Source organism: Centroberyx gerrardi, chromosome 8 (genome assembly GCF_048128805.1).
Source record: "Centroberyx gerrardi isolate f3 chromosome 8, fCenGer3.hap1.cur.20231027, whole genome shotgun sequence".
NCBI lineage: Eukaryota > Metazoa > Chordata > Actinopteri > Beryciformes > Berycidae > Centroberyx > Centroberyx gerrardi.
Window position 1 is genome coordinate 4,510,272 of NC_136004.1, and position 10,100 is coordinate 4,520,371.

Genomic DNA, 10,100 nt, shown 5'->3' on the forward strand with positions numbered 1-10,100 from the left:
ACTAGAACAGTCACACAGACGTACGGACAGGTAGAGACAGGTAGAGACGTGCTGACATGCTGCCATCTTGGGGAGGCAAGGTTGATGTTGTGTTCCACGATTTGAATATATGAAACTTTAATTTATATAATATTCTGTTCCAGCTTCTTGAGGAGAACATTGTCACTTTTGTGAAGAATGAGCTGAAAAGGTTCCAGAGGGTTTTGAGTCCAGATTACACAGAATGCTTAGAGAGGCAGAGGGAGGATGAGGAGGTGGTGGATGGTGAGGAGGAAGAGCAGAGGAGGAGCAGCAGAAAGGCTTTTCTGCAAATCACAATCCACTTCCTGAGGAGAATGAAGCAGGAGGAGCTGGCTGACTCTCTGCAGAGCAGTAAGAGGCTTTTAACAGGTTTAACATGATGGAAAGGGTGGAAAAATGAGAGATGTTTATATTTCCAAACTCTGCTGTAAATAAGCTGTATACACATAGTCAGTTTGTCCGCTACTGATGAGCTGAATAGATATCATGGAGTGGGAATATATATACAGCCACACTGAAATCCACTCATTGATTTCATTTGTTGTTTGTTCATTCAGAAACTCTTGCTGCCATCTGGCAACATCAACTCAAATCTAATCTGAAGAAGAAGTTTAAGTGTGTGTTTGAGGGGATTGCTAAAGCAGGAAACCCAACACTTCTGAATCAGATCTACACAGAGCTCTACATCACAGAGGGAGGGAGTGGAGAGGTCAATGATGAACATGAGGTCAGACAGATTGAAACAGCATCCAGGAAACCAGCGAGACCAGAAACACCAATCAAATGTGAAGACATCTTTAAACCCTTACCTGGAAGAGATCAACCAACCAGAACATTGATGACAAAGGGAATGGCTGGCAACAGTCTTAACACAGAAGTTCACTCTGGACTGGGCTGAAGACAAAGCCAACCATAATATACAGTTCACATTTCCATTCACTTTCCAAGAGCTGAATCTGCTGAAAGGGAAAAAGTACAGCTTGGTGGATCTTCTTCATCACTTCTTTATTGAGACCAAAGAAACAGGAATCTGCAGGTTTGACAAGTTCCAAGTTGTTTTCATCTTTGACGGTCTGGATGATTGTCGACTTCCTCTAGACTTCCAGAACAACGAGATCCTGACTGATGTTACAGAGTCAACCTCAGTGGATGTGCTGCTTACAAACCTCATCAAGGGGAAACTACTTCCCTCTGCTCGCCTCTGGATAACCACACGACCTGCAGCAGCCAATCAGATCCCTCCTGAGTGCATTGACATGGTGACCAGTTGATTGGGGACGGCTTGTGCAATTGGGGACAAAAGCCGTATCCCCAATTGGTAAAAAGCTGATTTTTGGGTCAGTGGTTAAGGTTAGGGTTAGGTTAAGGTTAGGGTTAGGTTAGGTTTAGGCAAGTAGTGGTTATGGTTAGGGTTAGGGTAAGTCTCCAGGAAATGAATGTAAATCTATGTAAATACCCCAAAAGTGACTTAAGACTGCACGTGTGTGTGTGTGTGTGTGTGTGTGTGTGTGCAGGCTGTCTGCTCACAGAGGAAGGCTGTGCTTCTCTGGCCTCAGCTCTGAGCTCCAACCCCTCCCATCTGAGAGAGCTGGACCTGAGCTACAATCATCCAGGAGCCTCAGGAGTGAAGCTGCTCTCTGCTGGACTGGAGGATCCACACTGGAGACTGGACTCTCTCAGGTATGGAGAGGCAACATCTGCTAGAAGACACATATATATAGTCACACTTATTTTCTCTGTCACACTGAGAAGATGAGGGATACTGTTTAATGTTTAATGGTGGACATGAGTGATGTATGGAAAATCACTCATATGGAAGATTATGAAGGTTATTTGTTTTCATTATCAAAGAGATTATGCTGGTCTGATTTTATTTAACCCCCCCAGTGTGGACCATGGTGGAGCACAGATGTTGCAACCAGGTCTGAGGAAGTGTAATTAGTGTATTTAGCTTCATTCATGAAAACAAAGCAGCACACATTCAGTTTATATTTAAATAGAAAGCTCATGTATGTGACATCTCTGTATTCAGTTCCTACTCTGAAAAACAATGGCTGACAAAATGTGTCATCATGAAACCGTGAAGAAATCTGTTAATAAATCAACCAATAATAAACATAACCGGTGTCTTGGATAAAAATCTGCTACCTGTATTGAGTCTTGTTCTCTCCATCAGATGCCTGTGAACTCACACTGGACCCAAACACAGCAAACAGAAACCTCTTCCTGTACAGGAGGAAAACCAACCCACCGCATCATGTTATTTTACACTAGTTGGCTACACCACACCACAACTATCTTATATCACATTTATGATGCATATTTTAACCAGCATGTTCATATCTCATTAGGACATGGACAAGGTGAATTACGGCTGTCAAAAGAGCGCCACATAGCTTTCAAAAAAGGTGCAAATAAAGCTATCTTAAAAAAGTACATTTCAGGATTTAGCTTCCCAGCAAACGTTTCGACGTCGATCAGAGGTCTAATCAACATTGGTCCTGGAGGTCGATACGACGTCTAGTGGAGGGGCTGATATGAAAGTTTTTCTGACGTCGGTCTTTCGACCCACGTCGTTTCAACGGCACATAGACGACATCAATCCACGTTGTTTCAACGTTTTATAGATGACATTTCAACCTATATAAAATTTACTTTTAGGCGAAGCCACTAAATACCCACATACTTATGAAAGAAAATAGAATTAAGCTAAATTTCACATCTTTCTATGATACCTTGTAGTTTTTTTTTATGGAATACTTTAAATCTTTAACCCATTTAGGGCATAGACAAAGCATTAATACATTACATAATTCTCTTCAACAAAAGACAGCATTCAGGATATAAAGAAAACACAAAAAACATTTTGAAAATAATGTTGCATTTGCTTGTTTATTGAGACAAATCCCAAACCCCTTCCCCCCAGTCCTTGCTGGTGCAAGTTTCAGGTGAAGTCCTATGGCTGCTTTTTTGTTTTCTGTGGCCTTCAGCTTCTCTTCACAGCAGCTGGAAAAAAGGCACAACAAAAAAAATTAATATTCATCTTTCCAGAGCCTCTTCTGATGTTGGAGCATTTTTTGACTGTCAACAGTGGAGGCGCCTGTCTGCGGCCAGGTCAGCGTTGCCAGATGTACGATAATGATCGTATTTGTATGATAATTTTGCCCTCTGTATGATGTACGATCAATAATGCCAAAAGTCCCATAATGTACGATAATTTGATCCTTTTGTGACACTTGTATTAGTAGTTGTAATCAGTCTATGCTATCGGATAGTAAAATATGGATCCTACGTCTGTGTTTACACATCTCTTCTCACGTGACGTCTTTCCAGCCAATCATGCTTGTTGTGATGATGAATGTGAGTCCCGTGATGTGAACGTGAGTCACGTTCATCATCACAACAAGCATGATTGGCTGGCTGGCTCGCTCATTTGAAGAGAGTTTACGAGGGACACATTTGTGTAACGGTAACAGAGTAACATGTGATGTGCCAATGAGTAGAGGTCCGCTGTGAATCCGTACTGATGCCACAGCCCAGAGTGACTGGAGAACGCTACCCACTAAGAAATCAGGGTTACAGACACATAGAGTAGCCTATTTGAAGATTGCACAACGGTAGGCTCTTGTTCTCTTGGTTATGACTCGCGTACAATAATTTTCCTCAAAATACGATCATTTTAAGCCTCTGGTACGATACTTTAACATTTCCCATCTGGCAACGCTGGGCCAGGTCCTGTTGGAAATTAACACCATCTAGTGCCTCAGCCTAAAGGGCTTTCTGTCGGCTACACCAAGTCCATTTAGCTAGCAACATCAGAAGCTACCACGCTATGAATAAAGACAGGAAAAATAGAGAAGAGTGGGTCCTAAAAATAACTAAAAACTCACAGGATTAATGCATGGGAAAACTGCTGTGCCACATATGCACGTGTTTAATTTTCCACTACATAACACATAGCTAGCATGCTAGCTGTGTTCCCCCCCCCCCCCCCCCAATTCTTATTTACAAATACGAAAACCAGCTATCTAGAAAAAAAGCCATGTAGCCTTAATCTCAAAAGTTTTGAATGCAAAAGGTAAAAGCATAACACGTCTTTGCAAATACATTTGCATTTTAAATCTAAGTGCCTTTTGTTAACTCACCTGACCAGTTCGCCTCCCCTGTGGAAGTGGCTGATCTCACCGTTGGCGCATGCGTCGGAGGCCGAAGGGATTAGTGTTGATGCGCAAGGAAAAATAGTTCCTATAAAGGCAACTAGACGAAATGTGTTACATATAGACATATGTTTGATGCCTGTTGTTTAGTGACACCTAATAAAAGTTACCAGACTGAAACATGGTGTCAGAAGCGGTTTAGCTCCGTCAAATAAAACCATGCCATGGCGAGTATTAGCCGCCTCAGCCTTGCTGAGACGGCTAATGGGTAACGAGTGCCGTCATATTTACATGCATAGCCTCACATTGACCGAGGAACAAAAGAAAGACCCAGTTGCTATCTTGGATGCTTTGGGGGGGTTACTTCAAGCTGGCGAAGAATGTGATTTACGAGAGATACACGTTTGGATGTTGCAAACAAGAAACTGATGAACCAATAGACAGCTTTCTAACGAGGCTAAAGGAAAGCCTCATCTTGTGTCTAGCTAAAGGACGAACTGGTTCGAGATAGGCTCGTGCTAGGCATTGTAAGTGAGGGCACCAGAAGGCGCTTGCTGCGCGAACGAGACCTGACGTTACCTGCGGCAGTAGAAATCTGTCGGCTTGCAGAACAGACAGACATGCATGAGAATCGTCGAGGGCCCGCAGGCACAGACAGACAGTGTGAATGCCATGGACAAGCAAAGCAAGAGGCGCAAAACTCAAGGGAAAATGGCGGGGAGAGATCCACAGTGGAACTGTAAATATTGTGGAAACCACAATAGTGGAAGTGGAAGCCACAAGCGGGGCAGAGAGCAGTGCCCAGCCTACGGTAAGACTTGCCGAACATGCGGCATTTCAAATCACTTTGCCAAAGTATGTCAGGCTAGCAGCAAGTCCGACAAAATAAAAAAAGTGAATGTACTTGAAGATGTCGAGCAAGGGGCAGGGGACTCAGGTACAGACGATAGACTGTTTCAAGTCACTGAATGCATTGGTACTGCGAAATCCCAGGGGCGCAAATGGTTTGTGCACCTGCGTCTGAATAAGAAAAGGCAGCTATGCCAGCTAGATACAATGTTATGGGCCGCAAGATCAAAGAGAAGCTATCACCCAGAACAGTGTTAAGCCCGAGCACCCTTATGTAACTCCGGTACAGTGCGCACCACGGAATGTTCCAGTTGCTTTGAAAGCAAGAGTCAAGGAAGAACTGGACAGAATGTCAGAGCTGGCAACATCACACCGGTAACCGAGCCAACAACGTGGATAAGTAATATGGTGACTGTTGCAAAGCTAGAAAAAATAAGACTCTGCATTGACCCAAAGCCTTTCAACCAAGCACTGCTGAGGTCTCACTACCATATGCCAACACTGGAAGACATGTTGTATAAGCTGCCCAAGGCTCGCATTTTTACGTTGGTGGACGCTCACGATGCCTTCCTACAGTGCAAGCTTGACGATGCAAGTAGCCGTCTGACGACCTTCTGGACACCGTGGGGCCGAATGAGATGGCTCAGTAGCGCCTGAGATCTATCAGCGCAAGCAGCACGAACTGCTATCAGGCCTGGCTGGCATCGAACCGACAGCTGATGACATCCTGGTGGTCGGGTGTGGTGATACAGATGCGGAAGCCGAACTGGACCATGACAACAACTTGGGTGCTCTCATGGAACGATGCAGGGCAGTGAAGCTCAGACTGAGTGAGCGCAAGCTGCAGTTCAAGCTCAAAGCTGTACATTTCCTCGGTCACATACTATCCTCGGAAGGTCTGAAAATCGACCCTGAGAAAACACGGGCTGTGTTGGAGATGCCGATGCCCATGGACGCAAAAGCGGTGCAACGCTTCATTGGGTTCGTCACATACCATGCAAAATTCCTGCCAAAGCTCTCAGAGATCTGTGAGCCACTCCGCAGGCTCCTGGATAAGGGCACTGAATGGCATTGGTTGCCCAAACATGAGGATGCGGTGCGTGAAATAAAGCGGATGGTCACCAGCACACCTGTTCTCAAATACTATGACATCACGAAGCCTGTTACGATCCAGAGCGACGCTAGCATGACCGGACTGGGGTGCTGCTTGTTGCAAGGGGGGCAACCCGTGGCTTTTGCCTCAAGAGCTCTGACACAGACAGAGCAAAACTACGCCCAAATAGAGAAAGAGTGCTTGAGCATAGTTTTCGCCTGCCAGAGATTCCACCAATACTTATATGGCAGGGAAACAATCACCGCAGAAACAGACCACAAACCACTGATCACTATTTTCAAAAAGCCCCTCCTGAGCGCACCAAAACATCTCCAGGGCATGTTGCTGCAGCTGCAATGTTACAATCTCGATGTTGTGTACAAGCCAGGGCCCGAGAAAGGGCCACGCCACCGTGCCACGGGTCTGACACCCCATATGTGCGACATGCTGTGTGTACCATGGACAGCACTCAGACTGGGTACTCACAGCTAGACCAAGCACAACACCTGGATGTTACGGCCTTCAGATTCCGCCAAATTGCGCAGCACACAGAAACGGATGATGTACTTCAAGAGCTGACATCTGTGATCCTCAGTGGGTGGCCTGATTTCAAGGAGGACACCCCACTGGCAGTGCGGGAATACTGGCCCTTTAGGGATGAGCTGAATGTTCAAAACGGGGTGCTGTACAGGGGGCAGTGCGTCATTATTCCGAAGGCCTTGAGGGCAGAACTGCTCAAACGCATACACACTAGCCACATCGGTGGGGAGGCATGTTATAGACGGGCCAGGGATACACTTTTCTGGCCAAACATGAGAGCGGAGATAAAGGACTTTGTGGCAAACTGCTCCGCATGCAATGAGTACGCACGAGCCCAGCAGAAGGAATCTATGATGTTGCATGATTTACCAGTACGTCCGTGGCATACGGTGAGCATGGATGTCTTTTCATATGCTGGCAAAGACTTTCTCATCCTTGTGGACCAGTACTCAGATTTCTGGGAAATCGACCATCTGCCGGATCTATCAGCTGACACGCTCATCACGCGCTGCAAAGCCCAGTTTGCGCGTTATGGACAGCCAGACAGAGTGATCACTGATAACGGCCCGCAGTTCGCTTGCGACCGATTCAGGAGGTTTGCAGCGAGCTGGGGATTTACCCATGTCACGTCCTCACCCCGACATCCAAAATCGAACGTCAAAGCCGAGTCGGCCGTTAAGATTGTAAAATCACTCTGCAAGCGGGCGAAATTGGATGGCACGGATGCATGGTTGGCCATCCTTCACAACACACCCACAGAGGGGTTAGACAGCAGCCCGTCCCCCAACGTTTAATGTCACGCATGCTCAAAACTTCACTGCCGGTCGCGGACAGTTTGCTTCTAACACGTGTAGTGGACGGAGTGACAGAGAAGTTGCGGTGGAAACGACGGCTTGCGAAATCATTCTACGACACATCTGCCAGGGACCTTCCAGAGCTGAATGTTAGAGATCACATAAGAATGAGGCCTCTTCCAGGTGATCGCACAGGACGATGGCGACTAGGCCAATGCCTGCCTTTGTGGTGGATGTTGACGGCACACTTTACAGACGCAACTGAGTGGATCTGCGTGTTGCGGAGCGCTCAGCCCAAACACAACAGTTGGGACTGCCAGAGCAGAGCAGTCCTGACCAGGGTCATGTCACCGTGGAGAGATGACCTCAGTCGAGACGAGGCGTGTCTCAGGTCAGGGCGACGCAGGCGAAGGGGAACCTCCTCACACTCCAGGGGCACCGGCGCAAGGACAATGCTTGACGCCGGGGAAATCCGTATGCACGACAGGCCGTGCCGTCTACTCACGTACAGCACATATACAAAGACAATGTTTACAAAAGACTGCTGGACTGCTCCTTATTCCTTGTGAAAAAAAAAAAAAAAAAAAAGACATACATAATCTGTAATGCTATGCAGTTTCTACATTGTGAAATGTTTGCATGCACTTTAGAGAAGTTAAAAGGGAATCGTTTATAAGTTAAGCATGCTAATATTTCCAACAGCTAAAGGAAAGGAGATGTTACATATAGACATATGTTTGATGCCTGTTGTTTAGTGACACCTACTGGTGCTTTGAGAAAGTACATGTTGACCAGGATGTGATTGTGGGGGGAGTTCAAGGCCCCGGATACTGACATGTAGGCATGCGCAAAAGCTGCGTTGTTGTTGTTGAATAAAAGTTACCAGACTGAAACAAAATGCTGGAATAAAAGATAAACCTATTTTAGCCCCTATATTGGCCATATAGATGATAGCATACTGCATTTAGAATAATAATAGGGCAGTGGTGGCCTAAAGGTTAGAGAAGCGAGCTTGTGACCAGAAGGTCGTCGGTTCAATCCCCTGGACTGGCAGGATAAATCTGGGTGGGGAAAGTGAAAAGCAGCGCTTTTTTTCATTACCACCACTGAGGTGCCCTTGAGCAAGGCCCTTAACCCCAACTGCTCCAGTGGAGCTGCTCAGTGGCAGCAGATCAGACTGTGGTTGTACTGGTCAGCTTCCAGGTGTGAATGTGATCAGGGCGTTCCTGAAAAAGAGAGCATTTCTCTCAGTGAAACTCCCCTGAATAAAGGTGAAAAAAAAAAACCTTTGCGATTCATATGTAAACACTACTGTTCGCACTCATGTTACAAAATTATATCCTTGTAATTTAATACAGTGTTTATTCGGTTACACCACTGTAAAACAAGTTTTCCTCGAAATCACTATTTCCCTAAGATTATATGCTGTCATGTCGGCAAATGGTCGAAATAAAGTCACGTTGTGACTTGACGTCTATTAGACTTGCTGGCCTCGACGCAGGTTGAGAAAATGTTTGCTGGGTTGCTGACTCAAGTTCGTCAAACACTGAAAATCAGAGATGAACACCGCACCACAACTAATTTAACAGTTATATCACATTCTATCATACATATTTTAAGTTGATATCTCATTAGGACGTGAACAAGGTGCAATACAGACCGCCATTTGAGCTAGCTAGCTAATGCCACCATTTCACCGACTAACATAGAGCATTAGCAATATTCAGCTAGAACTGCAACATGCATGCTGAAAGTAGTACTGTAACATTACATTACAAATACTACTAACTGAAAAGCTCTGCAATTACGTTCAGTTAAAATATGCTCACCTGCTCCTTGAATGCCGTCAAACCCAACAGAGATTTCCCACGGTGACATACACCTCCATCATATTGGAATTGGGCAACACTGACTGGATGATATTCAATTGTTATATAAAGGCCAATATCAGCTCAATATATCTCCAAAACCAATATATCAGTCTAACCCTAGTCATGGATTATCAATACTTACGAAAAAAGACCTTTTCTGCCTTTCTCTTATTTGTATATTTTAACATCTCCATATCCTTGTAACTCCAGTCTTGGTGATTTTCAGGTTTTAACTTCATTTGAAGGATTATGCTCCTGTATGGGTTGAGAAAATTCTACCACACTTGGGCTTATGAAACCCTTTCAAAAAACCCCTTTGGATAAACACAATAATGCATGGTGGTCAAGCTAAAAACCAGGCTTTTTCTCAGTTCCTGAATAGTTGACATTTTATGTTACGTCTCTTGTCTGGATAAATGCAGCTTTGACCTTTGCGTTCCCTGCTATTGATTGCTTATAATATTTGCGATCAAGGAATTTAGGGGTTTTACTGTTATTGTCATTATTTTACTGTGATTCACTATGAATGCAAGGTTCAGCTAAATGCCTAAAATGTTAACTGTAAATGAAATGAACTTTTCTGATTTGTGATTCACTGTCTGCTTTGTGTTTGGAACACATTACCATATTCAAAGAATATTCCACGGGTCAGCTAAGAGGCATTATAAAGATCTGTTAATGTCTTTCATTTATGTCAAAAGTTGTATGTTATCATGTTGTTTTTCATTTTATGTCAGATGGTGGGGATAAACCTTCCCATGGGCCAAGTTGGATA

The 10,100-nt window shown here is 44.8% G+C and overlaps 1 long non-coding RNA gene across 1 annotated transcript; it reads left to right on the forward strand.

The window, feature by feature from the left end:
• The first annotated feature begins 1,537 nt into the window (after positions 1 to 1,537).
• On the forward strand, positions 1,538 to 2,244 carry LOC139913895 (uncharacterized). Its single transcript, XR_011784729.2, has 3 exons — positions 1,538 to 1,701; positions 1,909 to 1,955; positions 2,198 to 2,244. It is a non-coding gene; the product is annotated as an uncharacterized LOC139913895 (long non-coding RNA).
• Positions 2,245 to 10,100: the final 7,856 nt, after the last annotated feature.